Below are 24,733 nucleotides of genomic sequence, written 5' to 3'. Positions count from 1 at the left end.
ACCAGAGGCCCTTTGGGAACAGGACCAAATAATAGGGTTCAGACCTGAGTCACCCAGGTGGGCTTGAGAAAAGAGGATGAAATGTACGCTGAGAAAATTGGAGTGGTGAGAGAGCCATATGGGAAAATTTGGATAGATGAGACAGTGTTTTAGCAGCTGCTGTGAGTGCATAACATTTAGGCAACAGAGATGCATTAGTTATAATATCTATTGTCACAGTAACACTGCATAACAATTTTTCCTCAAAACTCACGGCTTAAAACAAAAGACATTTATTTAGCTTACATGTCTGTGGGTTATCAATTTAGACTGAGGTTGGCTTGGCAGTTCTGGCCTTAACTGGGCTCCCTCATGTGTCTGGCAACTTGCCACAAGTCAGCAGATCTTGGATAACCTCAGCTGGAACTGTAGCAATTCAGAACTGGGTCTCTTCTCCAGCAAGCTAGAAGCAGGAGAGAAAGCAAAAACACACAATTACTTTTTCCAAGCCTCTACTTACATCATATCTGCTAACATGCCATTGTTCAAAGCAAGTCCCATAGCCAAACTCAACCAAGAGATGGTGAAGTGGACTCTCCCTCATTAGTAAGAGAAAATAGTAAGTCAGAGGCAAAGGGTCCTGTGTCAGCTATCTATTGCTCCACTAAAAAACACTTCAAAGCATAGTAACATAAAACAACTATCGTTCAATTTCCTTATTATTCAGGGTTAGTCTTCTGCAGGTCTTTCCTAAGCTCGATCAATAGTTAGCTAAGGCTGGATAACCTAGGATGTCCTGATACCTGTGTCTGACAGCCGGGGATGGCTAGCTGCTGGATGGATATCAACTGGCTAAGCCAGGATTTCTCATGGTGGCTGGGTTACAAAAATGACAAGAGGACAATGTCCCATTGCACAAGTGCTTTGTGTCATGATGGCTAATGTCCCATTAGCCAAAGCAAGTTGTGTTGTCAAAGAAAGTCTCAGAACCAAGGCCAGGATCCATGCAGGAGGACGTGGGTACCAGATGTGATTTTGGGGGACTATTAATGTACCAGGTAGACGTGGATGCATCAGTGTACTGGCCTCACCAATGTAATCTATCTACAATGATCAACACTGAAAGATGTTGAGAGAGAAATGTAAAGAGATTTTTAAAGCATCAGGACTGTACTTTGCAAGGAATTTTCAAAAGTACTAATAGCGGGGGAGGGGGTGGGTATATACATACATAATGAGTGAGATGTGCACCACCTCGGGGATGGTCATGCTGGAAACTCAGACTTGTGGGGGGAGGGAGGGAAAAGCATTTATTAAAACCTTAAAATTCATACCCCCATAGTATGTTGAAATAAAAAAAAAGTCAAAAAATAAAAAATTATTAATGGCACCATCTGGGGGATGGACACGCTTGAAACTCTGACTACGGGGGGAAGGGAGGGAAAGGCAACACAGGTAACCTAAACATTTGTACCCCCATAATATGCTGAAATTTTAAAAAAACAGATAATAAAATTTAATTATAGCAGAAAAAAAAGATGTTACATATAAAAATCTTATCTCTGTGCTGGATCAAACATAATTAAAAGTATTTTAATGTTAGAAAAAGAATACTAATAGCAAAGCTTTTTTTCAAGGTGCTTTGGTGGATTTTGCTACATAATGTACTTTACTTTCCCTTCAGCGTATGTATTTTTCAACATTAACAATAGCAAAGGGTTGAAACACTTCAAATTACTCCAGTTAAAAATCCTTAGCTACAGAAGATATTTCCTGAACTGTAATTCATGCAGGATTAAGCTATGAGCACCCTTGGCCTTATATGGGTTACATAATGATAATTTGGGTTATAGACACCAAAATGATCAGAATAGGCAATACATTTTGGTTCTGAAAAAAATATGGCTGCAAAATCATGAAAAATTTTTATCTTCATTTAAAAAGGTGGGGGAAAGTGACTAAACACCTTTTAGGCTGGCTGCTAGATTCACAGTGAGTGCCCCCTCATTGGGGTACACCTTTCTACGGAGGAGGGGTCCTCTGAGGCCTTATCTCTGAAACATGATTCTCCCTCACTGACCATATTGACTGATTAAAGAAGGACACCTGGCCTAAGCTGGGTCAATCACCTTTTCTATCCCAGGAATTTGAAACTGAAGAGTGAGAAACTCAAAACAAGATTAGCAGTTACTGATGCTGAAGCAAATTAATAGCAGTGCTTATTCATCTGAAGTTCCCAGAGCCAGCCTGCTTCCTGCCTCTTTTAGATGTTCAGCACATATTTGGGTTCCATGAGTTGTCCTAAAATTCTTCCGATAAATTTCCCTCCCCCCTCCCTCTTTTTTTTAACTTAAGCCAATTAAATTTGTTTTCTATAGGTAGTGGATGCTATAGTGTGGTACCCAGAACACCCTTCAGGACTGAGACACTCATTCCTCCAGTAGCCTGGAACAAATCCACATGAGATCAAAAAATGGCCCCTGGATGAAGGGAGCACCTTGTCCCTTCCCTGGGGACAGCTCCTGATATGTCACCATTTCTACAGAAGACCCAGTCGACTACCCGGCAGCCATTTGATTTCACTGGACCCCTTCAATTTGCAGAAAGGCAGCAGCCCTCCTGGACTAGGATCAATACATAAATGCAAATATGCCCTGTCTTTGCTGCCCACCAGGTCTTGGCCAGGACCATTCTACAAGGGCTTAAACTATATTAGATCCGCTGACATGAGAATCCCCCTTAACACTGCCTTGGATTAAGAGATGCATATTAGAGGAAAGCAGGTATAGCAGTGGGCTTATGATTATAGAATTCATCGCTCCAACTACAAACCACACCCCCAGGGCCTTCCAGGCTGAAAGAGCAATGGAAGGCACAGCTAAGGCACCAGCTAGAAAATGGCCGTGACTATGGGCACCATCCTTGAGGACACGGAATACACCCTAAATTAATAACTACTGCATGCTCATGAGTGCCCATTGGGTAAAATACATGGACCCTGGAAGTGAAGTGTGCAGTGGGAGTGGCTCTGCTCACCATCACTCCCAATGACCCATTTGGGGAATGTGTGTGTCCCATCCCCAGATCTGGACTCGGTCAGTGTAAAGATTCTGGTTCCAAGAGGGTGAACGCTTCCACCAGCGAACATAGTAAACTAAGGCTGTTACCCAATCACTCCAGGGCCTATATCCCAAGTACCCAGACGCAAGGAAAGGGTTTGCCACACTCAGAGGGGTAACTGATCCTGGTATCATGAAGAAGTTACTGCTCACCTAGGTAGGAAGAATACACTTCCTGTGCTCCCTTGCCAAAAGTCGACAGTAAACGAACAAAAGCAACAGCCACATCCTGAGCAAAGCAATGATGACCAGGGACCCAGACTTCTCAGGGACAAAAGTCCAGGCTGTCCCCTAAGTAAGCCACCCGACCAGCAGAGGTGCTAGCTGAGGGTTAAAATATCTAGATTGGGTGGTAGAGAAGGGAGACAGTGAGTATCAGTTGCTGCCCTGACGGCGGCAGCAGTGGGGGTTGTGGTTTCTTCCCACTAACCTTTACCTTGTAAGTTTTCCCAGGAAATCAAAACAAAACAAAACAAACAAAAAAACAGAATGCTGGAGAATCTATTTCTCAATGGGGTGAACTTACTTTAGGAAGCAGGTGGATCCGAGCGGTGTGAGGGGTGGAGAGTAGAGGAAGTTGGGACACACTGCTCCATACCCGCTTTGTGACTGAGGCCCTCATTTCCACAGCTGTCAAGAGCATTGGTAGCTGACACCTCAGAGCTGTGTCCCTTCCGGGAAGTGTGCTCAGTCAAGGGGAGACACCCAGGCCAAGTCCACGACCCTTCCCGTGGGGCAGCACACATCCAATGGTCCAGGCCTCTGCGGCAACTTAGAACAACTCCAAATGGCCATCCCAGCTCCAGAGCTCCCTGTGGGGTTGCCTGGGGCCTTTGTGCAACCGCATCACAGGCCAGCTTCTGCTTCCGCCTACTCCTGCCTCCCTGCTTCCTTTCAGACGTTGTCCCGAGTTGAGACCGCAAGCCTCGGTAAACTCAACCTAAGACGCTCCAACCTCGCTCACAGTGAATATAGCAGCATCTTTTGGAGGAAGATGACATAACAAGTGAGCATGGGGCAGCGGGGAGGGCAAGGGAAGGAGGGACAGAGAGACAAAAAACCCTGCAAGTTGGACACTATAATTACCTGCATTTTACAGGTAAGGACATGGAAGCTTGGAACTTTTCAGATTTCTCTAAAGTCAACTGAGCATGACCAAGTCTGTCTGACTCGAGCACCTGTATTTTACTATAGACTATTACATTATTCAAAAATAGTCCATTTTTCCTTGTATGCCTCCATACTGGGCTGGAGATGAAAAAAATAAAAGCAAGCATTCCTATTATTCCCTCCCAGAAGCTCTCCACGAGCTCAGCCTATGCTGAAGCCAAAATAAGACACTGTCTCACAAGAGCAGCCACTTCGCTAGTCTCTAATGCCAATGTTACAAGTTAAATGAGCTCTGTATTAATAGCCGTGTAATATAAATATATTCCCATTATATTAACAATGGCTGGACACTTTCCGGACAGACCTCGTATATCAGGCCCTGTGTAAAGACTCTGTATACCAAGCAGCTAAGTAGCTCGTAAGCTGTGTCCTGAATATTGGACAAATGTCTTTGTATCTGAATATTAACACCATTTGTGTCTAGAGGAAGAATTATAGGGGTTTTGTCTTTTCTAACTTTTCTAACAGAATTATGCAATAAGAATTATGAAGTAAAGTATAAGATATTATGATTTATGATACTCCTCGAAAGGATGGAGAAAATGCTGCTGAAAGTATGCAGCAGAGAAAGAAGGCTGGATGGTATTTGGAGGCCCCAGGGTGCCCTAAAATGGACCATTCAGACACCATTCTGATGCAGGCTCTTCCCAAGCAGAGAAAGGAAAGATTATGGAACACTGGTCTCATCATTTCCCATGCAATTCAGGCAGCTTTGCTTTTGTGAACTGCAGGTCAAATTGTGTACTTTATGAATTGGCAGAACTTTATATATTCATGGACATAGATTGAAAGTCAGAAGGACGACGAACTCTCCCTCTTATCAGAAACAGTAAATGTGTTCAAAATTTTCACCAAAGATAAAAGTTATTAATAGCCGAGTTGATGCTGTTATTCTTTTAGAGGACAAGGTTGGAAAACCAATTTGTAAAAATGTCTTTACAAAGACTTTATGAAGAGAAAATAGTAATTGGTTGCGACGCCTTACCATGTTCACGATAATGCCTCCGCTGGGGTTATTTCACTGAACTCCATGATCAAACAGTATATCTATTTGTGGAATTTTATTTTTCCAGCCTGCCGTTGGAGTAATCTTTTTAAATGAGCCGACTACTTAATTGCCTTATCATGGGATCTGGTAGTCACAGCCACAGGAAGGATAATCAGCATAAGGAACCAGAAAAACAAAATGATTATTTTATTTTTATGTCATCTGCAATTTATCCCTCCACAATGTACCCTAGAATACAGTTTTTCATGTAATTCAGCAAAAGAATATTGGAAACAAGCTCCAGCCTGTCAAATAAAATTCTAAGTAACAAGCTTGTCTGGTGCCATTCTATTAAAATGCTCTCCACTTTGAGATGTCCCTTTTCCTGAAGGGCAAATGAACCCAGCAGGTGACTGAGTGATTATGACTTCTGATTCAGAGCTCCTTTTTAAAAACAGGAGCTGTTTAATGCTCACTGATTGCCATCACGAGCATTCCCTTGTTTTCAATACACTCTTCCTCCTATTCCACTGACTGAATCCTGCCCTCCATCCAGGGAGCCCACTTAAAGAGAATCTGCAGCTAAGTTTCAACTCCCAGGATGGCAAAAGGACTTACTACAAAATTAATTTTCAAAGACATATTTAGAATCCTCTATTTTCCTACTTCAGATGTAAATTTTAAGAGATGGTTTGAAGAAAAAGATTCTTAATAATAGAGTGAAATGAAAGGGAGTTAATGTCAGAGAGAGACTCTGCTTCATGTAAAATATGCCTATATGGGTGTCCTGGGGAAACACCATAGCAGCAGAAGCTGTTAGTCTCCTCTTCTGGAAGATTATAAAATCAAAGCCAAACAAAATAACAGCAGCAAAAACAATCCACAAACAAATCAATCTCCCAACATTGTCTTCTTTATTAATACTCCTGGGATATTCTTGAAACTCTGAATATACTGTTTTGTGATTATAAAAGGAAATCCTGGATTTTTATTGGTTTATAACCTAGATAGAAACAATAATGTCTTACACTATAACATCTCCTACAATTTTCAAATATCACCCACATACTCTGACCTTTATATGATTAAAGCAACAGGTCTTTGATAAGAGAAGAGGTGACTGACTGTACCAAATTCTAATCTCTTGGAGGATGTGAGTGCTTGCCGTTTTCGAAAAGATATTTTTACAGTAACTAGGAAAACGCAGAAGCTTCCAACCATGCTAAAGTGTTGTCTCTCCATCCACTGAATCCTCAAGTGCTTTATCACTTGTCATTTGGAGATGATCATTAATCAGAACACTTTGCACTCAAGTCAACGTGTAACCTATGGGCTTTTTATAAATATAACAAGCTACATCCATAAAATGCAGCTGTTGAGAAATGAAATGAGGCAGTTCATCATGACATGAGTCTCAGTCTAAAACAGGAAGATAAAGATGACTATTATAACCAGTCAGAAATACTGGCATCATTTTCTTCTTCCTAAGTTCTATTTGATATCTCAAGTATTAAGCATACGGGGAATAAATAGTTGAGGGCTACTATTAAAAAACACAAAGAAATGAGTGTCCACAGTAGAATCAGTATGTAAAAGTCAGCATGCACACTATACTAAATGTTTGTACCTATTTGGTACAAATAGTCCTAATGGGTGCTATTTTTGGTTGCTGGTTACAGAAACCAACTCATTGCAACCGATATTGGTTGAATCCTTCCAGACAACTGCTCATCTCACCTCTTACCAACCAGGAAGCTGGACTTACTACTTCGAAACATTCCGGGCGTCCAAACATAGATCCAGCTCTTCCACATGCAACCCACACACAAAAAGATGTGTTGTTGAAGGTTTTGCAGGAAGACTGTAAAGAGGCTTTATATTCCCTACAATGTGGCTAAAGTTCCATTGTTTCCCAAAATATTCTTTCTCAATATAGCAGTCTCTCTCTCCTCTCCAAGTTGGGGTCTCTTCCAGCCCCTCCCGCTAAGCTCTAAGACCTAGACCTCAGCCCCTTCTCTTGGGCAAAACAATTGAGGTCTCTAACTCCACAGCCTGTGTGTTTTATCCATGCAACGAGCTATCCACCTCCTTGGAAGGCAGAGAAAATTGTGAATAATAAATATTTTCGCTTTTCATAATTTTAAGGATATGCAGCTATCTCAAGAGCAAGAATGCTAAGTCACCCTTAAAAAGGAGCTGGATCCAAAATTAGGAACTCCACTGGAAACACTGGAAAACTTCAGTCTTATCCTAGCTTTTTCCTGTGTATTTGCTCCATTCTTCTCTCTAGGTTTTCCTCTCTCCTTCTAGTCTTTCTTGTTCTGTAAAAAGTGGGGGCTTACACAGAAAGAAGTCTTTGTTATAGAGACATTTACAAGCATAATGCCCTTGACTGGTCTAAGTGGAGTCACTGTCAACATTTACTTTTCAGCTCTTGGGAAGAGGAAGAGTAGAGGTCCCAGCTCAACAGTTTCTTTACCAACAAGTCGGGCAGAAGTTGCCCGCACAACCTCCACCTCATGGTGAGGACTTAGTCATTTGGCTGGGAATCAGTGTGGAGCTAGATAGCCATGTGCCCAGGAAGAAGTGAAAAGCAGATCTGGGGAGACCCAAGCAACCCCGCCATACTCAAGTGCTTCGAACACACATAGGCAGGTTTCGGAACCACTGCATGGAGTTAATGACGATGACTTTCTACCTCTAGCCTTCATTTCACACAGTAGCAGCTGTCACCTAGGGGAGAGGGCCCCCAACCTGGGGTCAGAGGACCCATGTGCAAGTCCCAGTTCTGCCACCTAACTAACTGTGTAATCTCAAGCAAACCATTTAATAAAAATGTCATATGCCAGGCTTAATACTAAGTGATATATATATATATATATATATATATATATATATATATACACACACACATATATATGTATATATATATCACTTCTTTTAACCTTTAAAATGTAAGGCAAGTATTTTTCATCCTGTTTTAAGAAACTACGTAAATTTTCCCACCCCACACTGTTATATGTGATCAGAACTCGACTTCAAACACAGCTTCATCTGAGTCCAAAGCCTTTTATCTTTCCCTTCTGCAATACTGAACCTCTCAGAGTCTCATTTTCTCCTAAGTAAGATAAAATATCTACCTCAGTGAGTTGTTGTGATGGTGAAATGAGCTAATTTTAAGGTACTGTATAGGCCTTAAAATCCAACAAAAATAAAAGACACTATTCTCTTTTGAATACACAGAAGTTGAAACTAATTTGCCACGGTAGGCCTGTGTTTTGAGTTCTTTCTTTCTGGCAGTGGTGATGAATTTGCACGTGTTCATTCACAATCTCGGGTTCTGTCTTCCGTGATCAATGGCATCCATTTGTAAGATGACAGTGCAGAGTTAACCTGTGGCCATGGAACCGAACAGAGGCAACTGGCCCATGTGGGAATTGAATTAATGATCTGGAACTGATAAGCACTGTACTCAGATGAGCTGAAATAACTAGACATCAACTGTCATCATGAAGACATGGACCAATGTGATAAGATTCAGGGAAGAGCAATCTCTTTGCTCCTCTTGTAAGTCCATTCATTAAAGGCTTGCAAATAAAACCAGCTGTCTTGCGAACAAATGCCCCGTTAACATAAACCAAATTAAGGTGAATTTCAGCACATTTCTTCATTTCACATTCCAGTTCTCTTTCAACTGAGCCTTTCTTTTCTTCTCTGGAGGCTGAAATCATCTCCTATAGATCATAAGTTGCAGAAAAGCAAAGAATAAAATGAAATAGCAAACAAGGCAAAAGGCATATTCTCCTCCCATCACAGTCCTACCTGACCCCTCCCCCCAAAATAGGTGAAAACATTTGGGGAAAGAGTGAAATAAATACAAATTGAAAAGCATGCTCTTATTGCCCAGTGGTTTTTATAGCACTTTTAAATATGAATATATATGGGGGTGGGGTATTACTTTTTTTTATAGAATAGAATTATTGACCTTTTAAATTAAGACAAAAAGTCTGATCAAAGGGATGCTGAATTGTCTAACAATTTCCAAAATAACCAGCACCACTCAAATGTCCTTAGAGTCTCCAAGACTGCTCTACCACAGGCATCCAGGGATTGGGCTCAGGATTTTCCTGATTTTCAGCTCTGTGCTATTATTTACCTGCTCATAAAATAATATTTTATCTTTCCTTGTGAAAAAAAAAATCCTACCTTGTTCAGGAGGGAGTAATTTGGCTTACTAAACTGAAAATTTTCACTCTTGTTCTCCTACCCCCCCCCATCCTGAATAGTGTGTTTTGCCAACAAGTCACTCCTACATATATGTCACAGGAGGGGAACTGGAGAGAAAACTAATTTTACCTTAGTCCAAAGAATCTCTATGGTCTAAAAAAGCTAAACTTTCTTCCCAAAATACAGACAGATATGCCTTCCACATACAGAGATGTGTGTGTTTGTGTGTGTGTATAAAGTATCATTTCCCCTGAAAGATCTATTTTGGATGACTTCAAATTGAGAAAACTTAAAAATTGATTTAAACAAAAAACCCACAAGTTTTTAAATAAAAAAACAAATTTTAGATTGAGATTCTCTGAGAATCTCAATCTAAAATTTCAAATTCAACTAAAAGATCTTTTTTCACTTTAGCTGGATGAGAATCCCTCAAGTTTTCACTTTCTTAATTGAGTTATAAACAGAGGAGATTTAGAAGTTGTATATGTCTCAATTGTAATAAATTTTGTTACGGTGACTTAAACAACATAATTTTTTGCCGAACCACATATATAGTTAGGGATATGTGCCATGTAATATCTATTATACTAACTACTTACCTGCTCATTTCTGAATTCTGTTCTAAATATAGAGATTGAACTGTGAAGCCAGGTGGGAACAAAAAAATTTCAGCTTGTGAAATAAAACACAGAGCAATAATTATGTTCCCTGAAGCAGCAGCAACTGAAGCATTCAGTTACTTATGATCCTTCTAAGTCTATTCAATGGCTAAGCTGAGAAATTAATGATTAAGTCTCCTTGAAAACATAAAAGGCACCACAGTTTTGGTGTTTAGCTGGAAAGGAACAATCAGTGACTCTCAGAGTGTGCAGTAGATACGTGACACCTAAAAATGCAGATTTTTCATAATAATTACTAAGGCATCAGAAGGATGTTTATAAACATATAAATGCCTTCAGCTAAAATGAGAACATTTTTTTAAAGGCAGGGAAAAACCCAAGTTTTTTAACAAAGATTGAGATCTTTAACATAGTTCTTTTATTAAAAAAGTCATAAAACGGAAAGATTAAAACTAGGGCTCTTGGTCGTTCCTGGAAGGTTTAGCAACAAAGAATGTGGATCAAACAGATTTGAAGCCTTACAGATCAGGATTATACCACCTACCAGCTGTGTGATCCTGACTAGTCAATAATTCTAAACTTCAATGTCTTCCTCTATAAATGCAGATAATAATACAGGTTGAGTAGCCCTTATCTGAAATGCTTGGGATCAAAAGTGTTTTAGATCTTAGGGTTTTTTGGATTTTGAACATTCACATATACATAATGAGATATCTTAGGATGGGACCCAAGTCTAAACATAAAATTCACTTATATTTTATATACACCCTCTACACATAGACTAAAGGTAGTTTTATACAATATTTTTAGTAATTTTTTTTTTTGCATGAGACAAAGTTTGTGTAGATTAAACCATCAGAAAGCAAAGGTGTCACTCTCTCAGCCACTATGTTGACAATCTGTGGTTGTTTGACATCATCATTCTTGGCTCTGAATGAATATACTAGCAATAAGCAATCATTTTTTTACATTTATTCACACATAAGGGTAAATATGACATCCCATTAATACAGCAAAAAAAAATGTATTACCCTTAGTTCATGATAACACATTTTAAGCAGCACAGCAGCATCACGAGAATATCTGTATCCACTGGTAAAAAACAGCAACCACAAACAATGGCAGGCTTCCAGTCTCCACATATGATGCTACATTTTGATCAAAAGGTTACTGTACAGTGTTTTATTTATTTTTTTTTTAGGTGATAAGAAACACTAGAAGCAGTTGAGGGACCAGGAAGTGGGTTCTCTAAGGATGAGGAGGCAAGCTGCTGGATGGTTTCTTTTAAATGTTTCCTCCAGATTCATCTGCCTCATTCACATAATTTTTGTCTTAGAAACCTCTCTTTGGTTTTATAAACTGGCATGATTTCTTGTTGTGTTATGAATGCATGCTGCTGTAGTCCTTCATTAAGCCCATCACACATTTACAACATGTTGTCTATAGGTGCTTTTTCTACAGCAATAACAACATCATCTTCAGTGTCATTATTCTGTTCCCCTTGATTCAGAACCATTTCAGCTCTTTCACCATCAGTCACTGAATGAACAACTGCAGCCTCATTACTGATATTAAAAACTCCTTCAATTTACACTTCTTCCAGCTTACTGACTAACTCTGAAGGTGTATGTTTTACATATGTCAGGAGGTCAGACATCGTTTTTTTCTCACTTGACATATGGAATCCTTCAAAGTCACCATCTTGCTTATCATCATCACCGAACATAGTTGCAGGCCGGATATTGTTCCAGGCATGCACAACTATGTCTTTAGTCACTGTGTTCCAAACATTGGCAACAGCATGTAAAGCAGGCAGCCTTCGTGCTAAACTCCTTATGAAAACCTTCCACACCCATGCTTCTGTTCACTGCTGCTAGCATGCTGTTCAAGAAAGTTGTTTTATATTTACTCTTCGTTGATCTAAGAATACCCTGGTGACGTGAGTGAATTAATGAAGTCACATTTGGGAGAAAGCACATGGCACACATGATAATTTTTTAGAGTGGTATGTTTTCATTCTTTTCTCTTTATCTTTCATGTATACACTGTACATTTTTTGTGGTTACCATGAGGCTCACATAAAACATTCTATTATTATAGCAGTCTGTTTTAAGCTGATAACAACCTAACTTCAATCTCATGCAGAAACTCTACATTGTACTCCCCCTACATACATACACTTTATGTAATTGAAGTCAGACTTTATTTCATTGTATAGTAAGTTTCCATCAACAAATACGTACTCATAGTTATTCTTATTACTTTTGTCTTTTAATTTACATACTAGTGTTAAATGTGATTTAAGTGCCATCATTAAGGTATTGCGATATTCTGTGTTTGTCTTTATAATTACCTTTAGCAGTCAGATTTATGCTTTCATTTGCTTTCATGCTGTTGTTTAGCATCTTTTCATTTCAACTTGAAGAACTTCCCTTAGCCCTTCTTTTAGGGCAGGTATAGTGATGACAAACTCTCTTAGTTTTTATCTCTTTGATAAAGTCTTTATGTCTTCCTTTTTTCTAAAAGACAGTTTTTCCAGGTAAAGTATCCTTAGTTGACAGGTTTTTTTTTTTCTTTGAGTACTTTGACTACATCATTCTACTCTCTCCTGGACTACAGGGTTTCCGCTGAGACATCTGCTGATAATCTTATGAGAGCTTCTTTGTATGTGACGAGTTGCTTTTCTCTTGCTCTTTTGAAATTCTTTCCTTGACTTTTGTCAGTTCTGTCTTTGGTTTGCAACAATTTAATTATAATGTGTCTTAGTGAAGATCCCTTTGTGTTCAACATTTTTTAGTCCAACTGATTTTGGGGGCTTTTGGGCTTTATAAATCATATGTCCATTTCTCTCCCTAGATTTGGGACATTTTCAGCCATTATTTCTTTAAATATGATTTCTGCCTCTAACTCTCTCTCTTCTCCTTCTGAAAACCCCATAATAGTGGTTTACTTAATGGTGTCCCATAAGTCCCAGAGGCTTTCTTCACTCTGCTATTTTTCTTTTCTTTTTGTTCATCTGACTAAATAACTTCAAGTGACCTGTCTTCAATTTTGTAGATTCTTTCTTCTGCTTGATCAAGTCTGCTGTTGATGCTCCCTATTGCATTTTTCAGTTCAGTCATTATATTCTTCAACTTTAAGATTTCTTCTTGGTTCATTTTTTATAGTTTCCATTTCTCTATTGAACTCTTTATTTTGTTCATGTATTGTTTTCATAATTTCATTTGCTTGTCTATCTGTGTTCCTTTGTAGCTCATTGAGCTCATTAAGACAGTAATTTTGAATTTTTTGTCAAGTAGTTCATAGATCTACATTTCATTGGGGTCATTTACTAGAGTTTTATTGGTTTCCTTTGGTAGTAGAACCAAACCAACCTATTTGCCTGATTCTTCATGATTCTCTGTTCTTCAGATGGTGTCTGTGCACTTGAAAAATCAGTCATCTCTTCCAGTCTTTGCAGACTGGTTTCAGCAGGTGAAGACCTTCACCTGCAGGTGAATGGGTCTGCATTTGCAGCTGTGGTTGAACAAGACTGGAAACTGGTCATGAGGCTGCTTCTAGGTCCTCAATTGGGTCCACAGTTGGAGCGCTTGCTACCAGGGACATAGGCAAATATGCTTGCTGTCAATTTGATAGGCAGATAAGGCTGGTGGCAGGACTGCAGACAAGAGGTGCTGGAGATGAGTCTGCAGGGTAGGAGGGCTGCTTCTAAGCCATTTCCATAGTCAGCAAGCCAGTTACTGGGTATTCAGGCCTGCCTTCTCAGAGTGGTTATCCTTTGTCTTAGGCTCCCCCAAGTTGTCACAATCTCCTGCCTACATCCCAGAGTGCCACAAAAACATATTTGTCCTTGGGTAGGTGCCAAATCATTGTTTCTGTTGGAGGACAAAGATTGGAGATAGCCTATTCTGCCATCTTGCTGATATCACTCCTCATGATAGTAAATTATATAAGTAATTGAATTTTTCAGATGTTTTGTGATTTTTTTTTCAGATTTTCCACTTTCACTAAAGAAATTTTATAAATTTTAATTTATCTGCTATTAGCACAAACATGTCTATAGTATTTTGAGGTATCTAGTATACTGGCAATTATACCTACATATTTATTTATTCAGACATGCTTTACTTTAATTTTCTTGATGGACATTGCTAAAAGTTTAGCTATTTAATTAGACTTCCAAAACCCTATTTTTGCTTTTGTGGATCATTTTTATTTTTTCTTGTGTTCTAATTTATTAATTTTAATTATCTCCTTTATTTTAATTTCTTTGATTTACTATGTTTTAGCTTCTTCAGTTGAATGCTTATCCCAACTTCATTTCATTTAAGTTCTTTACTCAATATTCCACATTCACAAAATGGCCAAATCAGATTTCAAAACAAAGCCTCTATAATTTCAGTATCTCAAATTTTTAAGTAAAAATTTTACTGAAGTAGAACATATATAATTTTCTACTGATATAATGTTTATAAAAAAAAAGAAAAATGCACAAACTCTAAAGGTACAATTCAATTAATACTATCAAAGTGAATACAACCAGCATAAGCCATACCCAGATCAAGAAATAAAACATTACCAGGACCCTAAAGATCCCATTTTGCTCCTGCCACTTACTATCTACCTTCATCCCCAAATAACCACTATTCAGAGTAGGTTTGTCTGTTTTTGAATTTTATATTAATGAAATTATATTATATGTATTCTTTGTATCTCTGTTTGCTCAATGTTATGATTGTGAGAGCCATCCATGTTGTTTCATGTAGCAGTATTTCAGTCATATCTGCTGTGTAGTATTCTATTGTAAGGATATATCATAAATTTGCACCCATTCCACTACATTTTGACTACAGTTGCAGGTTTTGGCTATTATAAATAGTAATTCTATGAATATTCTTATATGTAGTCATGCATAGCTTAATGACAGTGATACATTCTGAAAAATACATCCTTAGGTGATTTGTCATTGTGCAAACATGATAGTGTACTTACACAAACCTAGATGGTATAGCCTACTACACACCAAGGCTATATAGTATGGTTTATTGCTCCGGGGCTACAAACCTGTATAGCATGTTACTTTACTGAATACTTTAGGCAATTTTAATACTATGGTAAATATTTGAGTATTTAAACATAGAAAAGATACAGTAAAAAATTATGGTATAAAAGATTTTTAAAAATTGTACATCTGTGTATGGCACTTACCATGAATAGAGCTTGCAGGACTGAAAATTGCTCTAAGTGAGGCAGTAAGTGATTGGTGAGTGAATGTGAAAGCCTAGGACATTACTGTACACTACTGTAGACTTTGCAAACACTGTATACTTAGGCTACATTAAATTTATTTTAAAAATTGGCCGGGCGCTGTGGCTCACGCCTGTAATCCTAGCTCTTGGGAGGCCGAGGCGGGCGGATTGCTCAAGGTCAGGAGTTCAAAACCAGCCTGAGCAAGAGCGAGACCCCGTCTCTACTATAAATAGAAAGAAATTAATTGGCCAACTGATATATATATAAAAAATTAGCCGGGCATGGTGGCGCATGCCTGTAGTCCCAGCTACTTGGGAGGCTGAGGCAGAAGGATCACTCAAGCCCAGGAGTTTGAGGTTGCTGTGAGCTAGGCTAACGCCACGGCACTCACTCTAGCCTGGGCAACAAAGCGAGACTCTGTCTCCAAAAAAAAAAAAAAAAAAAATTTATTTTAAAAATAATTCTTTAATGACAAATCAACCTTAGCATATTATAACTATTTTATTTTATAAACTTTTAAATTTTTTTAAACCTTTTAACTATTTCTGTTTCTATCTTACTATGCTACCTTCTCGATGATTTCCTCAGAACCATCATTCAATTAAATAATTCTCTCTTCAACTTTCACTACTCTACTGTTAATTCATCTGTTAAGATTTTTATTTCAATAACTATATATTCTATTGATATAATGTTTATTGGGGTGATTGGCAATCTGCTTGTTCCTCTCTTGCCCAGTTCTGATGCTGTGTTTTTGTTTTTTGGGTTATCTTATTTCTCAAGAGTTAACTTTTAGTATTTAAGAATGCTTATTTTAGAATTTTTTTTAGATAATTCCTCAGGTATGACTACTCCCATTTGTTTCATTTGTTTATTTAATTGCATGATTTACAATGTTTTTCACATTCAGTGGGAATTACTATTTATAAGATATATGTGTCCTGGATTATACAGGTTTACCCTTATAAATCAAATTTATAATTTTTTCTCCTAAAGTCCTTTAAGGTTCACTGATTCTAGAACAATTTTTATGACACACTTAGCTCCATATTTCGGCACTACTTGAGAGGTGAAATTTGGCTACCTATTAATACACAGCTCAGGCCAGGATGAGAGGATTAAGCCACATCTGCTATTTCAAAAGTAAAGGGCAACATCAATTTCTACCAGGAAGCTACGTTGGGGTTTCATATAGAAGTCCAAATATTAATAGGAGTATAACACCTTCCTGGAATTTTCTTTTGTGCATATATTTCTCTTGGAGACTTTATAAGATACTGTTGTGACCAGATGACATTTATATATACTGTGATCCTGTGTCCAGGACCAATAACATTTTTCTCAAACACTATTCTCAGTAATAACTAGGATATCCAGATATGAATATTCCATAGGTGGTTGAAAATAAGGCCAGAGTATTCAGAGGACAAGTCAAAAGAAAAGTCACTGAATTTAACATTATATATATATATATATATATATATATATATATATATATTATGTGACTGTCCCTTGTTAATAAAATATTTGTAATTATTTATTCTATTGCCACCCAATCACATCATTAGTTTGATTTAAAAATTGAAATACATGCAAGTTAACAAAGTAAAATCCCTTTGGTTCTTTATTTCTTTTTGCACTCAAAATTTCAAAAGCCATTTATTTTAAACATCCATTGGCAGTCTACTGTATATGAAGCACTCATCTACATTTGTTAGTGTGACAATCATTCCTGGATAAAGTCTGAGCATTTGTGTGAAAGAGAGAAGCAGAGAGCCAGAGAGGCCGATAAAACAAAAAGAAGAAGTGCAACTTTGGGGGAAAATAATTTACCATAGTAATGCTATGTGTTGCTCTTCATGTACAAAATTATTATTATTTAATTTTCCTATTTATTTTGCCCATTTATTTACCAGTAATGACAGATTGGTTTTGACCCATTTCCTCTCTTGCCCAGTTCCTGTTGTGAATGACAGCCTGCATTTAATGTATAAGACAACTGGATAGAGTTTAGGAACAGTGGGTGGCTAGAAAATGGTACAAATCTGATTGACTCTATTACAGTTTTGCACCTTGAGCCTGGCCTCATTAGTAACCTAGCCAACTGAGATAACTAGCTATAAGCAGAAATGTTTTTTAAGGATAAAGCTTATTATGTTCCAGAAGACAAGCAGGCTGTCAGCAGTACGATAGCCAATTCTGATGACTCTCTAGAGGGAGGTAATTCTGTCCATATTTTCCATAGTTGTAAGAACACCAGGGAGTTGTTATCTGAGCCTGATTCATGGTGAAAAGACTTTTAAAGGATGAAGGTATGGGATTGAGAAAAACAAACAACACAAGCTACCAACAGTATTGTTGAGGAATACTTTTGTATTTCAGAGCACAGATTTTTACATCAGAATTACAGATATCATTGTCATTCATCATTACAAGTGCTTTCTTAATACCTTCCGGGGGGGGGGGGGGGGGACAAAGATTGGAATGTCCTGTACCTGAAACATACATTAAAGCAAAAAGCAAAGTTGAACTAAGAACATCTCTTCCTGTAACATGGATCAGCCTTTATGTCAAGCTTGACCATTTCAAAACCCTCCAATGAAACAGCCAAAAGAAAGACAAGGCATACTGAGTAGAGTTAAGACACTAAACTCAAATTTTCTTATCTTCTAGTCTCTTGCCAATATTAACAGGAGGACTTTTAAAATAATTTGGTTAAATCATTAGAATGATAATCTATTGCTTCCCAAATTATCTGAGAATTTATTGTGAAAGTATGTAATGGCCAACTTCCTATACAAGTTCTTTCCTTAATTTTCTGCATGTTTTTTGGCTGAGGAAATAATGGATTAAAAGAATTAAATAGTGGGCAAAGTTTAGTAATGGTTGTCATTCCAGTAGCTTTCTTTAATGGGGCTCTATAAAACCATAACAAAAGACATTATGCACTGTGATTAGGCCTGCAAAGGCTATAAAAACCTTGGCTAGAATGTGGTTGTTATATCCATTACATTTCTTATTTGGGTAACTTCAAATTAAGCAATGCAATGAACTATGCTAGGACATAATGACTAATGTGCACAAATCTTCAATTTGAAGATATTTTACTACTCATCCTGCCATCCCCAAATACATTTTTACTTCCTTTATTTTCTTTCTCTTCTTCCTTCAGATTCTCTTCCATAAATTTATTTAGTATGAGTTAGCATGCTCATTCATTCATTCAACTGTTATGTATTTAATGCCTACGGTGAGCCAAGCTACTTCACTCATGGAGGGAAAAAAAGGAAATGAGCAGCAAAACAAAAACAGTTCTTAATCTCAAAGATTACAGTTGGGAGGAACACCAAGGACAATGAAATAATTGTATAAAAGTGTGAAATTAATAATTGTCATAAAATGAGATGGACATGGTAGTATGAGAGTTTATAATAAAGAGCTTTGGTGTAATCAAAAAGGGCTTTACGAAGGAAGGGAAATATTCCTTCTTTCCACATTCCAAATGTGTTGAAATATGAATGGTGACTAGGAGTTACCCAAATACAGAAAGAAGACAAGACAGAGATTAGTATGTGCAAATGTCCTATAGAGAATTTTTAATGACTGGTACTAGAGGTTGCAAGAATTTAGATAAATAGTTTCTATTCCTGAGGCTAAAGCAAATGTGCCTTTATTTTTAACTATTCAGGGTCAAATGTTTTTAAAATTGGATTCAGGAGAAATCATTTGTTTTGTCATTACATTCCTTCATTTGAAAGTTATCTTTGGCAGAAGAAAGAAAGAGCAAAGTTCTAAGTCTGTTGCAGTTAAAGATCTCTTCCATCACCCAGGAAACAGATCCAGGATTTTTGCATACACTAGCTAGCAGAGCTTGGTGCACATATGAGTTTTCATTTTTTTTATGCTCTGTATTATGCTTAATATCTAGTTATAAATAAAGCATGATGGGCTATTTTAGTTTGATGTGTGATTTTACTGTAATTTGCATTTTATTTCTATGATTTGTGAGCATTTACTATAGCAAAGCATTTTAAAATGAAATGTAGGGAAAAGTGATTGTTAAAGGTTACTATAAAAAACAAATGAATTTCTTTCTAGAATACAAATGATAGTGCTATTGTGAAAAATTATCAATCTGAGCCATTTCAAACAGCTTTAGAAATTATTGCCTTTCATTTTACACTAATGTGACATCTAAATGATCATTTTACTCTATTGTTGTCAATCAGTGTCTTAAATAAATATAATATCATAATGAAAGACCACCATACATGTATAGTCTGTCTTGAGAATTATTCACATTTAAGTTCTTAAAAAACACATTGACACAGTATTCTTTTGAAAACTAAATACTATTAATAGATAAATGCAAATAAAAAAACTGCTGGTGTGGTAGATAAAAAGAATGAATAAGAAAGACTTGAACACTGTAAAGCTACAAAGATTCTAGCACTTCTATGTACATGCATATATGTTTGTATACATGTGTGTATATATGTACATACACATACTCTCTGGAGAGAGAGAGGCTTACAATGCCACAGATATGGATTATAATTTGAAGGATATTAAATCATTCAGTATCTTCCTCTGAGTAGTCAATGGTTAACTTTTCATGCATCTTTGTTTCTTGACCACTAAGTCATGTGGATTATATCAGAAAACTTAATAAATATTGAGGCTCTAAATAGCCAAGTTAGATAGGATATGTTAATATATAATCTTAAAAAGTAATCTTTATATATTATATAGTCACATTTTCATTCATTCATTAACAAATTATATTAAATTTTACTTTATTAAGCACCAGGAGAGCCCAGCAAAGAACATAAAGCTCTTATCATATTACGACGGTTCTTAACAAATTTTAGAATTGTACAATAAGTGATAAGCTTTTTCTTTGTATCTCAAACTGAACCAAGAACATATAAAAGCTTTGCTGGTTTTAATTCTTCCCCCTTTCTAACTGTCATCAACACAAGTAATTGGCCTTATACAATAACATAACAAAGAATATCATAAACACAGCCTAGCCACTACTCTATGGAATTTTATAATTCAAAAAAAAATATCTTAATTATTATTTGGAGAGAGAACCAAGATGGCAGAATAGAAGTAAGTTCCACATGCCATTCTCACAGAGAGGATAGAAAGTGGCGAGTAGATATTCACCTTCGGATTGATCATCTAAGAGAGAGCATTGTGAGTCAACAAAGAGGAGATGAGAAGCACCCAAAGTGAAGACAGCGGAAGCAGGGCAACCCACTTGGTGGGATCAAAGGTACCTGGGAGAGGAACCTGCACATGGGGAAAGGACAGAGGAGAGAGAGCCAGGGCTCCACACTCTCCCTGTGGTGATTGCAATCCAAGCTGTGAGAGGGCCCCTCCACTACAGCAGGCCTCTGGACTGAAACAGGGAACTGCCCAGAGACTGTGTGGCAGCAATGCTCTGTAGAAAAGGCACAGTGGGGTCCTGCTGGCTTCCAACCCCTGGATGTTGTGGCTGATGCCATTCTGAGGTCCTAGCCCCAGAGCACTACATCTAGTCAGGGAGGAGTTGCAACTGTTTCCCCAACACCCCTACAAAGCCAGGAGGGTGCAGGGAAGCCAGGAGGTCTTACACCCTCACTGGACAGGTGCACCACACCCACGCCACCATCAGGGGACTTGAGCAGAACAAGTGTCCATGGACTCAGTTCCCACTGCAGCCACCTAGGTTGGTGGTCCAGCCGCTGCTACTGTGGAACCCAGGGAGAACACATGCTCATAGCTCCCAAACCCACTACTGCCACCTGGATAGCACCATCATTGACAGACAAAGATGGGGTGAGTGCTCCCACTGCTACCACTGCCAGGCCTGGGCAGAATGAATGCCAATGCAGCCACATGCCACCCAACCACAATACACCTCCATATACCATGTGCCACCACCAGACTGGGGAGGAGAGAATGCCCACAGCCCTGGAACCTGCTGCCACTGCCTATGTAGCCCTGCTGAGCCACCACTGCCATTGTCATCAGGGGTCCAGATGGAGCAAAACCCACAGCCACCTGCCTCCTCAAAGAGCAACCCACCCTGCCCACACTTAAGCTTTCAATAGTGGCCTAGAGACCAGCCTACCCCTCCACATGAATATCCCCAGCACCTACTTGGACTATTACAACAGCAGGAGAACAGAGTGACACAGGAGAGAAGCAGTGTTACAGGCTTAGAATACATTCAGCCCTGTCCTGCCTGGTCAATCTTTCAGAGCAAGACTCAATCACACCATCCAGGTACCTCTCCCCACTCTTCACTGAGCAACAGAGTTCCCAGCAGAGGAGAATGGGTGTACCACAAAGTTTATCTGTCTTTAGCTGAGAAAAGAGGTTACAGATGAGAAGAAGCCAGCATAAGAATTCTGGCAACATGAAAAAACCAAGCTGTTCAACATCCCCAAGGGATAATAATAGCTCTCCAGCAATGGATTCCAACTGAAAGGAAATTGTTGAAATGTCATATATGGAATTCAGAATATGGATCACAAGTAAGATCAATGTGATTGATGAGAAAGTGAAGACCAATGCAAAGACACTAAAATAAAAATCATGAGATGAATGAAATATTCACTAAAGAGATAGATAATGTAATAAAAAATATAACAGAACTTCTGGAAATGAAAGTCATTTAGGGAGTTTCAAAATACAGTGGAAAGTTTTAACAACAGTCTAGACCAAGCAAAAGAAAGAATTTCTGAGCTTGAAGACAAGCCTTTTGAATTAACCCAGTTAGTCAAAGATGAAAAGAGAAGGAATCAAGCAGAGTGACCAATCTCCTCATGAAATAGAGGGTTATGTAAAATGAACAAATGTAAGAATCATAGCTATTGCTGAAGAAGAAGAAGAAAAAGCCAAAAGCATGGAAAACCTATTTGAGGGAATAATGGAGGAAAATTTTCCTAGTATTGCCAGAGATTTAGGTATTCAGATACAAGAAAGTCATTGAACACCTGGAAGATTCATGGCAAACAGGACAACATCAAGGCACATATTAATTAGTATGGCCAAAGTCAAAGTGAAGGAGAAAATACTACATACTGCAAGATAAAAGCATCAAGTCACTTACAAAAAAAAAAACCATAAGTCTAGTAGCAGATTTGTCTTACAAGCCAGAAAATATTGAGGTCCTATTATTAGTCTTCTTAAACAGAATAACTGTCAGCCAAGAATTTAGCATTCTGCAAAACTTAGTTTCATATATGAAGGAGAAATAAAGTCTTTCCCAGAGAGAGGAACCTGCACATGGGGAAAGGACAGAGGAGAGAGAGCCAGGGCTCCACACTCTCCCTGTGGGGATTGCAATCCAAGCTGTGAGAGGGCCCCTCCACTACAGCAGGCCTCTGGACTGAAACAGGGAACTGCCCAGAGACTGTGTGGCAGCAATGCTCTGTAGAAAAGGCACAGTGGGGTCCTGCTGGCTTCCAACCCCTGGATGTTGTGGCTGATGCCATTCTGAGGTCCCAGCCCCAGAGCACTACATCTAGTCAGGGAGGAGTTGCAACTGCAAATACTAAAGGAATTTGTCATCACCAGACATGTCCTACGAGAAATGCTTAAAAGTGCTCCATATATGAAACAGAACAATCAATACCCACCAGGGTAAAAACATCTTAAAGTAAAACTCACAGCTCTTATAAAACAGTAACACAAGGGAGAAAATAAAGCAACCTCATAACAATCAACACCATGACCAGAACAGTATCTCACATATCAATACTAACATTGAATGTAAATGGCCTAAATGGCGCACTTACAATATATAGATTGGCAGAGTGAATAAAATATATTGTCTCTAAGAAATGCATTTAACTTGCAAAGATTGTCATAAACTCAAGAAAAAGGAGTGGAAAAAAATATTGCATGCAAATGGAAACCAAAAGTGAGCAGGAGTAGCTATTCTTTTATCAGACAAAATAACTTTAAATCAACAATGGTTTTAAAAAAAAGGATGATTATTATATAATAATAAAGTAATCACTACAACAAGAAGTCACAACAATCCTAAATATATATGCACCTAACACAGGAGTTCCCAGATTCGTAAAGTAATTTATACTAGATTTAAAGAAAGAAATAAACAATGATGCCATAATAGCCAGGGATTTCAACATTCCTTTGAAAGAACTAGACAGATTATCAAGGTAGAAAATCAATATAAAAATTCTGGCCTTAAAAGGGAATCTAGAACAAAGAGACCTAACATACACTTAGCGAACATTCTACTTAAAAATTGCAGGATATGCATTGTTCTAATCAGCACATTGGACATTTTTCAAGATAGATCATATGTTAGGTCACAAAATAAGTCAAAACAAAGTCACAAAACAAGCAAATTTAGAAAAATCAAAATCATATCATGTATCTTCTAAGATCACAGTAGAATAAAATTAGAAATCAATTCAAAGAAGAATTCTCTAAACTACCCAAATACATGGAAGTTAAGCAACATACTGTGGAATGATCCTTGTGTCCATTATAAAGTCAAGATGGAAATCAAAAAATTTTTCAAATTGAATGACAAAGGTGACACAAGCTTCCAAAAATCTCTGGGACAGAGTAAAAGCAGTGGTAAGAATGAAATTTATAGCATTAAATGTGTACATCAAAAAGACAGAAAGATTGCAAATTAACAACTCAATGTCACATCTCGAGGAACTAGAAAAAGAAGAACAAACCAATCTCAAAGCTAGCAGAAGAAAAGATATAACAAAGATCAGAGCAGAATTAAATGAAATGGAAACAAAAAAAATAATACAAGGATCAAGAAAACAAAAGGTTGGTTCTTTGAAAAGATAAACAAAATCAATAGACCACTAGCGAGATTAACAAGAAATAGAAGAGAAAGGATTCAACTAAGCTCAATCAGAAATGAAAAAGTAGATGTTACAAGTGATGCCACAGAAACACAAAACATCATCCAGGCTACTATGAAAACCTCTACACACAAAAATTGGAGCAATGGATAAATTTTTGAAAACACATGATCTCCCAAGTTTCAATTAGGAAGAAATAGAAATCCTGAATACACCAATAATGAGTTTGAACACAGTAATAAAACCTCTCCTAACAACAACCAAAAAAAGCCCAGGACCAGATGGATTCACAGCTGAATTCTACCAGACCTACAAAGAAGAACTGGCACTTATCCTATGAAAACTGTTCCATAAACTGAGAGGGAGGAAATCCTCCCTTACCTGTTCTACAAAACCAGTATCACCCTGACACCAAAGCCAGAAAAGCACACAGCAAAAAAAGAAAACTTCAGACCAAATATTCCTCATAAACATACATGCAAAAATCTTCAGCAAAATACTAACTGAATCCAATAGCATATCAAAAAC

At 37.8% G+C, this 24,733-nt stretch overlaps 1 long non-coding RNA gene across 1 annotated transcript in view; it reads right to left on the bottom strand.

The window, feature by feature from the left end:
* The window catches only part of LOC105882823 (uncharacterized), a 120,811-nt gene that overhangs the window by 16,947 nt on the left and 79,131 nt on the right, over positions 1-24,733 (bottom strand). The window contains exon 2 of the long non-coding RNA XR_001159478.2: positions 286-442. This is a non-coding gene — a long non-coding RNA (uncharacterized LOC105882823). The remainder of the gene's footprint in view (positions 1-285; positions 443-24,733) is intronic.

The sequence above is a fragment of the Microcebus murinus genome, chromosome 10 (assembly GCF_040939455.1).
Source record: "Microcebus murinus isolate Inina chromosome 10, M.murinus_Inina_mat1.0, whole genome shotgun sequence".
Classification (NCBI taxonomy): Eukaryota; Metazoa; Chordata; class Mammalia; order Primates; family Cheirogaleidae; genus Microcebus; species Microcebus murinus.
Note: the sequence above shows the minus strand (reverse complement) of the source record. Positions and strands in the feature narration are given on the sequence as shown.